This window comes from Poeciliopsis prolifica, unplaced genomic scaffold, assembly GCF_027474105.1.
Source record: "Poeciliopsis prolifica strain line A6 unplaced genomic scaffold, Auburn_PproV2 SCAFFOLD110, whole genome shotgun sequence".
Classification (NCBI taxonomy): Eukaryota; Metazoa; Chordata; class Actinopteri; order Cyprinodontiformes; family Poeciliidae; genus Poeciliopsis; species Poeciliopsis prolifica.
In genome coordinates, this window is record NW_026562485.1 from 614,051 (window position 1) to 625,000 (window position 10,950).

The 10,950-nt window shown below is 58.8% G+C and overlaps 1 pseudogene; it reads left to right on the forward strand.

Moving 5' to 3' along the window:
- The first annotated feature begins 1,112 nt into the window (after positions 1-1,112).
- Positions 1,113-10,540, forward strand: LOC129354471 (CXXC-type zinc finger protein 1-like; annotated as a pseudogene).
- The last annotated feature ends 410 nt before the right edge of the window (positions 10,541-10,950 follow it).

The window sequence follows — 10,950 nt, forward strand, 5'->3', positions numbered from 1 at the left end:
GTTCCAAAGTCACGATTCAGAAAAACTTAAGAATCCAGAAAACTGAGACTCACCTGAGAGACGCTGTGGGTCCGAGAGACGCTGCGGGACTGAGAGACGCTGCGGGACTGAGAGACGCTGCGGGACTGAGAGACGCTGCGAGTCCGCGCTGCCTGACACACACACACACACACACACACACACACACACACACACACACACACACACACACACACACACACACACAGAAACGCAGGGTTCTGGCTCAGTTAAAACGTTCAGCTGCCTCTCAATGATAATAATAATAATAATTTATTTCACAGATTTCATTCAGAAGGTGAAACTGTGATAAATGAAACTCAGCAATTGATTTTCAGATTCTGGGTCAGAGCATTGAACATGACACAATAAACCAACAGAAAATATTCTGGATCAACACAGAGAATGAAAGGTCAAATGTCAGGAAATTAAAACATCACACCAATAAAAGAGATTGTGTTTTGAAGCCACATTCACTCAGCAGACTCCATCACTGGACAGAGCAGCTGTGTGGAGGTCAAGGTTCAGGAAGGAGGGTGCTTTATCTGAGCAGGCGGAAAGTTAGGTGGAAGAAAGAAGTGTGAAAAGTGCAGCAGGAACAGAGGAGGCCATAACAGCTTCAGGACTGAATTATTTTTATTCTGCTGAGTTTTGGTTCTGCGGGCCTAAGTCTTCTGAGCGTCACTCAGAGCTGTCCAGGGGCTTCCCAGCTCTTCTTCTGCTGCTCCAGATGTTTCTCGGTTGGATCCGGTAAAAGCCAGAGTTCTGTTTCAGAAGTTCCTCAGCCTCTGCTGCCCCCTGCTGGACACACTGAGAACTGCAGCTGGTTGGTCCCGGTTACGATCATAATTATAATAATAATAATTATTATTATTATTATTATTATTATTATTGTAAATATATTAATTATCATTTATATTGTTAATACTGTGAAGACACTTGGATGGTGATGATAAATATTTACTAATATTATTATCATTATTAATTATTATTATTAGTGTTATTATTATTATTATTATTATTATTATTATTATTATTATTATTCTGCTGTTACTGTACCTCCGCAGTGACGAGCTCCACCGCCAGGGGGCGCCTTGGCCGCCCTTCTTTGTGCTCCCTGCAGAGGAAGAGGAGGATGAAGATGCGGTGAAAACAAAGAGAACCCTGCAGGTTCGCTGTGGTTCGGAACCGGCGGATCAGAACACGTTGCAGCTGGAGCGGAGCAGCTGGACCGCCGAACCTTCTCATGGTAAGTCCCTGGACTGACCCGGACATATCCAGCCGAACCGAACCGAGCTGCAGTCAGAGAAATGAACCGAGCCTGGCTGGAGCAGACTCGGTTCTGGTTCTGAGGCAGATCTGGACCTGATGGGGTACCGTGACCTAACCAGCAGAACCAGACAGAATCAGAACTCGAATGTTGAGAGCTGGATATGCTTACGGCTTTAGAACCTTCAGAACCCTATGGTTCCGGTTCTGGAGCCCCCCCCTCGGGCTTTTATTTTGAAGGTTTTGCTGTGTTTCAGTCTGAGGAGGCAGCAGGAGCCGAACCGGGTCCGGAGGAGGAGGAGCGGGGCTCGGAGGTAGCCATGGAAACGCCCAGCGCTCCAGTTTACTGCGTGTGTCGGAAACCAGATATCAACTGCTTCATGATGTGAGAACCGGAACCACCAGCTGCAGGTCCAACTGGACCGATCAGAACCCTGAGAAGTATTCAGCCCCCTGCAGGTCCCTGATCCGGTTAAACAGGACGGGTTCCCTGTGGGACCGGCACCAGAGGAGTCTGTAGAACTCCACTGTCCCAGAACCAGAGGATCAGAACCTTTCTGGACCAGGAAAGGTTTCTGGACCAGGAGGAACTTGTAGATCAATGACAAGAAAAAACTTTATTCTAATCAAAATAATATTACAGTAATAAGAAATGTTCTCCAACCGGGTCCAGAACCTCCAGTAGAGGTTCGGAACTGGTTCTGGACCTCTACTGGAGCTCCCTCCAGAACCAGTAGTCAAATCCAGTCCTTTTGGTGAGGTGTGAACGGTAAACGACCTCTGACCTCTGGTCCTCCAAACCTCAGTCTGGGCTCAGTTTGTATGTGAACACCAAGTGGATCGGAGACCGCTCCAAAAGCAGGAAGTGGACTACAGTGCAGGGCATTCTGGGTAAATACAGCCAAAGCTAACATGCTAGCCTAGCGCTAGCAGCAGAATGGATCCTGGTCTTCAGAGAAATCAGAAACTCTTTCCGTCTCTGGATTTTCCCTAAAATTTCTGGTCTTCATCACCGAGTCCAGGGTGTGAATACTTTCTGGTGGTTCTGAATGTCTTCTACTGGTACTGCTCACATTGTTCTGGTTCTGATGGATCACAGAATCAAACAGGTCTGAACACAAATGTTTATCTCAGTTGTGCACAACCACGAAGTTAAGATGGTTCTGGTTGTCCCATGTGTGTGTGTGTCTGTGTGTGTGTGTGTGTGTGTGTGTGTGTGTGTGTGTGTGTCTGTGTGTGTGTGTGTGTGTGTGTGTGTGTGTGTCTGTGTGGGGGTGTGTCTGTGTGTGTGTGTGTGTGTCTGTGTGGGGGTGTGTCTGTGTGTGTGTGTGTGTGTGTGTGTGTCTGTGTCTGTGTGTGTGTCTGTGTGTGTGTGTGTGTCTGTGTGTGTGTGTCTCTGTGTGTGTGTGTGTGTGCCTCAGAGGCTGTGACAGCTGCACGGAGTGGTTCCATGGTCAGTGCGTCGGCGTGTCGGAAAAAGCAGCCAAAGCCATCCGAGTTTGGTTCTGCCCGTCCTGCAGAGGTCAGTGTGGCGCAGCGCTGCCCCCTGCTGGCAGGAGCAGCACTTACAGCTGAGCGCCGTGTGTTTGCAGACAGAGACTCGTCTCTGGAGATCAAATACCGCCAGAAAAGGAGCAAGGAGGCGGAGCCTGAGAGGGATGACAGAACGGATGGAGAGCGAAGCTCCGCCCTCCAGGCCAGGATCGACCGGCGGCGGGGTTCTCAGGTAGGCGCCCCGCTGCTCTCTGGCTCCCCCTGGTGTTGTAGCCTCACCGTCGCCGCTGTCGCCCACAGATCAAGCGTTCGGCCCGGATGTGTGGCGAATGTGACGCCTGCCTGAGGACGGAGGACTGCGCTCAGTGCGACTTCTGCAAAGACATGAAGAAGTTCGGCGGTCCGAACAAGATCCGGCAGAAATGCCGCCTCCGGCAGTGCGAGGTCCGAGCTCGGGTACGTGGTTGGCATGGAAACCAGAGCTCTGCCTCCCAGATCTTCATGTTGTCCCCCTTAGTTCAACAACCAATCACAGCGTGACGTGTCAGCGGTGGGCGGAGCCACGTCCTCGCTCAACATGATGCTGTGATGATTTTTGTCGTTGAGCAGAAGATGCTTCGAGTTCGAGACGAGGAGATGAGTCGGAGTGGCAGCAGGGGGCGGGGCCTGTCCACAAAGGGGGCGGGGCATCTTTCAGAAGATGAGGAAGAAGAGGATGAAGTTGAGGAAGGTTTCAGTGAGAGCGAGCTGGAGCTCTACCATCAGTACCAAGCAGCTGGATACAGAGACCTGGTGAGTGACCAATTAGACGTCAGGGATTCACCTACTGACCAATCAGACGTCAGGCAGCGACTTTCTGTTCCATGATGCTTCTTCCTGTTGCAGGTGTGGCACAGCGAGGAGGAAGATGATGCTCAGTCAGACTCTCTGAGGAAGAAGGCGGTGAAGGTGAAACACGTGAAGAGGCGAGACAAGAAACCGGAGAAAAAGGTGCAGCTGTTTGATCACATGATTCATTATGTCAGCAATGATGTCACTAATGCGGCTGTGCACCTGCAGAAATCCGTTTCTGTTCCAAAAGAGGAGTGAAACCTCGGCGCCACAAGGTGAAGCAGCGCCACAGGGAGCGCGTGCGGCACAGTGAGCGCGCAGGCGAGGGCGGGGCTAAAGAGGCGGGCGGGGCTTTGAGGCAGTGTCTGGGACCGGGCTGCGTCGAACCGGCAAGAAGTGGATCCAAGTACTGCTCAGAGGACTGCGGCATGAAACTGGCGGCCAAGTGAGTGAGAGCCGAGCGCGAGCGCCGGCGCCCTGATGTGCAGCTGAGTCTGTCTGTGATCGGCAGCCGGATATATGAGATCCTCCCCCAGAGGATCCAGCAGTGGCAGCAGAGTCCCTGTGTCGCCGAGGAGATGGGGCGGAGACAGCTGGAGCGAATCAGGAAGGAGCAGCAGGCCGCCAGGCTCCGCCTCACGCTGATGGAGAAACGTTTCCATGAACTGGAAACCATCATCGCCAACGCCAAGCAGCAGCAGGTCCAGCAAGACGAGGAGGTGAGATACACCAGGGTGTCCTCCCGACCCGACCCGACCCGACTCGACCCGACCCGACCCGACCCGACCCGACCCGACCCGACTCGACTCGACTCGACCCGACCCGACTCGACCCGACTCGACTCGACCCGACTCGACTCGACTCGACCCGACCCGACCCGACCCGACCCGACTCTGATTGGCCCGACCCGACCCGACCCGACTCGACTCGACCCGACCCGACCCGACCCGACTCTGATTGGCCCGACCCCGACCCGACTCGACTCGACTCGACCCGACCCGACCCGACTCTGATTGGCCCGACCCGACCCGACCCTCGACTCGACCCGACCCGACTCTGATTGGCCCGACCCGACCCGACCCGACTCGACTCGACCCGACCCGACCCGACTCGACTCGACCCGACCCGACCCGACCCGACCCGACTCGACTCGACCCGACTCAACCCGACCCGGCTCTGATTGGCCCGACCCGACCCGACCCGACTCAACCCGACCCGGCTCTGATTGGCCCGACCCGACCCGACCCGACTCAACCCGACCCAGCTCTGATTGGCCCGACCCGACCCGACCCGACTCAACCCGACCCGGCTCTGATTCGCCCGACTCGACTCGACTCAACTCGACCCGACCCGACTCAACCCGACTCAACCCGACCCGACTCTGATTCGCCCGACCCGACTCGACCCGACCCGACCCGACTCAACCCGACTCAACCCGACCCGACTCAACCCGACTCGACTCGACCCGACCCGACTCGACCCGACCCGACCCGACCCGACTCTGATTCGCCCGACCCGACTCAACCCGACCCGACTCAACCCGACTCGACCCCGACCCGACTCGACTCGACCCGACCCGACCCGACTCGACTCGACCCGACTCGACTCGACCCGACCCGACCCGACCCGGCTCTGATTGGCCCGACCCGACCCGACCCGACTCGACTCGACCCGACCCGACTCGACTCGACCCGACCCGACTCAACCCGACCCGGCTCTGATTGGCCCGACCCGACTCGACCCGACCCGACCCGACTCAACCCGACCCGGCTCTGATTGGCCCGACCCGACCCGACCCGACCCGACTCGACTCGACCCGACCCGACTCGACTCGACCCGACCCGGCTCTGATTCGCCCGACCCGACTCGACCCGACCCGACCCCCCGGCTCTGATTGACCCGACCCGACTCTGATTCGCCCGACCCGACTCAACCCGACCCGACTCAACCCGACTCGACCCGACCCGACTCGACTCGACCCGACCCGACCCGACTCGACTCGACCCGACTCGACTCGACCCGACCCGACCCGACCCGGCTCTGATTGGCCCGACCCGACCCGACTCGACTCGACCCGACCCGACTCGACTCGACCCGACCCGACCCGACTCAACCCGACCCGGCTCTGATTGGCCCGACCCGACTCGACCCGACCCCCGACTCAACCCGACCCGGCTCTGATTGGCCCGACCCGACCCGACCCGACCGACTCGACCGACCCGACCCGACTCGACTCGACCCGACCCGACTCGACTCGACCCGACCCGGCTCTGATTCGCCCGACCCGACTCAACCCGACCCGACCCGACTCAACCCGACTCGACTCGACTCAACCCGACCCGGCTCTGATTCGCCCGACCCGACTCAACCCGACCCGACCCGACTCAACCCGACCCGACCCGACTCAACCCGACTTGACCCGACTCGACTCGACTCGACCCAACCCGACCCGACCCGGCTCTGATTGGCCCGACTCGACTCGACCCGGCTCTTATTCGCCCGACCCGACTCGACCCGACCCGACCCGACCCGACTCGACTCGACTCAACCCGACCCGACCCGACTCTGATTCGCCCGACCCGACTCAACCCGACCCGACTCAACCCGACTCGACCCGACCCGACTCGACTCGACCCGACCCGACCCGACTCGACTCGACCCGACTCGACTCGACCCGACCCGACCCGACCCGACTCAACCCGACCCTCTCTGATTGGCCCGACCCGACTCGACCCGACCCGACCCGACTCAACCCGACCCGGCTCTGATTGGCCCGACCCGACCCACCCGACCCGACTCGACTCGACCCGACCCGACTCGACTCGACCCGACCCGGCTCTGATTGGCCCGACTCGACTCGACCCGACCCGACCCGACCCGGCTCTGATTGACCCGACCCGACTCTGATTCGCCCGACCCGACTCAACCCGACCCGACTCAACCCGACTCGACCCGACCCGACTCGACTCGACCCGACCCGACCCGACTCGACTCGACCCGACTCGACTCGACCCGACCCGACCCGACCCGGCTCTGATTGGCCCGACCCGACCCGACTCGACTCGACCCGACCCGACTCGACTCGACCCGACCCGACCCGACTCAACCCGACCCGGCTCTGATTGGCCCGACCCGACTCGACCCGACCCGACCCGACTCAACCCGACCGGCTCTGATTGGCCCGACCCGACCCGACCCGACTCGACTCGACCCGACCCGACTCGACTCGACCCGACCCGGCTCTGATTCGCCCGACCCGACTCAACCCGACCCGACCCGACTCAACCCGACTCGACTCGACTCAACCCGACCCGGCTCTGATTCGCCCGACCCGACTCAACCCGACCCGACCCGACTCAACCCGACCCGACCCGACTCAACCCGACTTGACCCGACTCGACTCGACTCGACCCAACCCGACCCGACCCGGCTCTGATTGGCCCGACTCGACTCGACCCGGCTCTGATTGGCCCGACTCGACTCGACCCGGCTCTTATTCGCCCGACCCGACTCGACTCGACCCGACCCGACCCGACCCGACTCGACTCGACTCAACCCGACCCGACTCTGATTCGCCCGACCCGACTCAACCCGACCCGACTCAACCCGACCCGACTCAACCCGACTCGACCCGACCCGACTCGACTCGACCCGACCCGACCCGACTCGACTCGACCCGACTCGACTCGACCCGACCCGACCCGACCCGACTCAACCCGACCCGGCTCTGATTGGCCCGACCCGACTCGACCCGACCCGACCCGACTCAACCCGACCCGGCTCTGATTGGCCCGACCCGACCCGACCCGACCCGACTCGACTCGACCCGACCCGACTCGACTCGACCCGACCCGACCCGACTCGACTCGACCCGACCCGACTCGACTCGACCCGACCCGGCTCTGATTCGCCCGACCCGACTCGACCCGACCCGACCCGACCCGGCTCTGATTGACCCGACCCGACTCTGATTCGCCCGACCCGACTCAACCCGACCCGACTCAACCCGACTCGACCCGACCCGACTCGACTCGACCCGACCCGACCCGACTCGACTCGACCCGACTCGACTCGACCCGACCCGACCCGACCCGGCTCTGATTGGCCCGACCCGACCCGACTCGACTCGACCCGACCCGACTCGACTCGACCCGACCCGACCCGACTCAACCCGACCCGGCTCTGATTGGCCCGACCCGACTCGACCCGACCCGACCCGACTCAACCCGACCCGGCTCTGATTGGCCCGACCCGACCCGACCCGACTCGACTCGACCCGACCCGACTCGACTCGACCCGACCCGGCTCTGATTCGCCCGACCCGACTCAACCCGACCCGACCCGACTCAACCCGACTCGACTCGACTCAACCCGACCCGGCTCTGATTCGCCCGACCCGACTCAACCCGACCCGACCCGACTCAACCCGACCCGACCCGACTCAACCCGACTTGACCCGACTCGACTCGACTCGACCCAACCCGACCCGACCCGGCTCTGATTGGCCCGACTCGACTCGACCCGGCTCTTATTCGCCCGACCCGACTCGACTCGACCCGACCCGACCCGACCCGACCCGACTCGACTCGACTCAACCCGACCCGGCTCTGATTGGCCCGACCCGACTCGACTCGACTCGACCCGACCCGACCCGACCCGACCCGGCTCTGATTGGCCCGACTCGACTCGACCCGGCTCTGATTCGCCCGACTCGACTCGACCCGACCCGACCCGACTCGACTCAACCCGACCCGGCTCTTATTCGCCCGACCCGACTCGACTCAACCCGACCCAGCTCTTATTGGCCCGACTCGACCCGACCCGGCTCTAACCCGGCTCTGTCTGTCTCCAGGTAGCTGAGGGAGACGGGGACGACACAGACCTGCAGATCTTTTGTGTGTCCTGCAGCCACCCTGTGAACCCCAAGGTGGCGCTGCGGCACATGGAGAGGTGCTATGCTAAGGTTAGACTCCAGAGACAGACATGTGCCTGTCTGAAGTTTTACACATGGTTCAGAAGTATTCATACCATCAGGACATGTCCGGGGAGCGGAACTGCTCCATCAGGACATCAACGGTCGTCCTCCTGTCTCACTGTGTCTCTGTCTGTCCAACAGTACGAGAGCCAGACCTCATTTGGCTCCATGTATCCGACTCGAATCGAAGGGTAAGACCACTGCACTTCCTCCAGTCTCATTCAATGACTGTTGCTCATGTCTGTCTCCCACCTGTCCCTGTGTCTCTGCTGTCCTCGTGTCTCAGGGCCACCCGGCTGTTCTGTGATGTCTACAACCCTCAGAGCAAGACATACTGCAAGCGGCTGCAGGTTCTGTGTCCAGAACATTCCAGAGATCCCAAGGTACGGATGGACGGATGGACGGACGGACGGACAGACGGATGGATGGACGGACGGACGGACAGACGGATGTATGGATGATGCATGGATGGATGGACCAACCCATCCATCCACATGACACTACGACCAACCAGCGAAGGTTTCAGTGACTGACCAATGAGAGGAGCGTTGGCTCTTCAGTCTGTAACCAGTTGCAGCATGGAGGGACACATCATCTCAGCTGGGTGTCCAATGTTAGAGACATGGAGGGACACATCATCTCAGCTGGGTGTCCAATGTTAGAGACATGGAGGGACACATCATCTCAGCTGGGTGTCCAATGTTAGAGACATGGAGGGACACATCATCTCAGCTGGGTGTCCAATGTTAGAGACATGGAGGGACACATCATCTCAGCTGGGTGTCCAATGTTAGAGACATGGAGGGACACATCATCTCAGCTGGGTGTCCAATGTTAGAGACATGGAGGGACACATCATCTCAGCTGGGTGTCCAATGTTGTGTTTTGTAGAGTCAACAGTAAAATTCCCGTCAATTGTTTCTGACTCTTCACCCTTGAAGTCACAAACTGCTTTGAAACTTTAAAAGTTCCATCCAGTTTCACAAACACTCACATTTCTAGGAGACAAGCATTCGAGAACACGATTGGCAACACATCCAGCATCGACAACATGCCGTGTCTGTCTTCTTGTTTCGGTCCAGTTTTCCTGAACTGTTTTCTGGGAGCCAAACTGTGACCTGAAAGTGTTTGGCTGTGTGTGGAGCCCTTCACTCTGCCATGCTTTGCTTTGAGACTGCGCTGAGCGAGCGTTGATGAGACAGACCTGGATGACTTTCACCTGTCTCTGTTGTTCTTTCTGAGCAGGAAACGGGTCAGAACCAGGAGTGGATCTTACAATGGTTGAGTCCTTGTTCAGATGGTTTCTGATGTTTCAGGTCCCGGCAGATGAGGTGTGTGGATGTCCACTGGTCAAAGACGTCTTTGAGCCCACTGGAGAGTTCTGCCGGGTCTCCAAGAGGAAGTGCAACAAGCACTACTGCTGGGAGAAGCTGCGGCGGGCCGAGGTGGACCTGGAGCGAGTCCGAGTGGTAAGCAAGTCTGAACGCACTGGAAAAGATCTGGACGCACTTCCACCAGGGGATGTTCGGTTCTGCTGAGATCAGTAGGGGGACTGATCTCACAGGCTGAACTCCTCTTAACACTTATCGTCCCGCTGTCCTCTGTCTGTCCACCAGTGGTACAAGCTGGACGAACTGTTTGAGCAGGAGAGGAACCTGAGGACGGCGATGACCAACCGGGCTGGGCTGCTGGCGCTGATGCTGCACCAGACCATCCAGCATGACCCAATCACCACCGACCTGCGCTCTGCCAAGGAGAGGTAGAAGGCAGGACGGTCTACCTGACCGATGGCCATCTGGACCGATGGACATCTGGACCGTTGGACATCTGGACCGTTGGCCATCTGGACCGATGGCCATCTGGACCGATGGCCATCTGGACCGTTGGACATCTGGACCGTTGGACATCTGGACCGATGGACATCTGGACCGTTGGACATCTGGACCGTTGGACATCTGGACGGTTTGACATCTGGACGGATGGACATCTGGACCGTTGGACATCTGGACCGATGGACATCTGGACCGTTGGACATCTGGACCGATGGCCATCTGGACCGTTGGACATCTGGACCGATGGACATCTGGACCGTTGGACATCTGGACCGTTGGACATCTGGACCGATGGACATCTGGACCGTTGGACATCTGGACCGATGGACATCTGGACCGTTGGACATCTGGACCGTTGGACATCTGGACGGTTTGACATCTGGACGGATGGACATCTGGACCGTTGGACATCTGGACCGATGGACATCTGGACCGTTGGACATCTGGACCGATGGCCATCTGGACCGTTGGACATCTGGACCGATGGACATCTGGACCGTTGGACATCTGGACCGTTGGACATCTGGACCG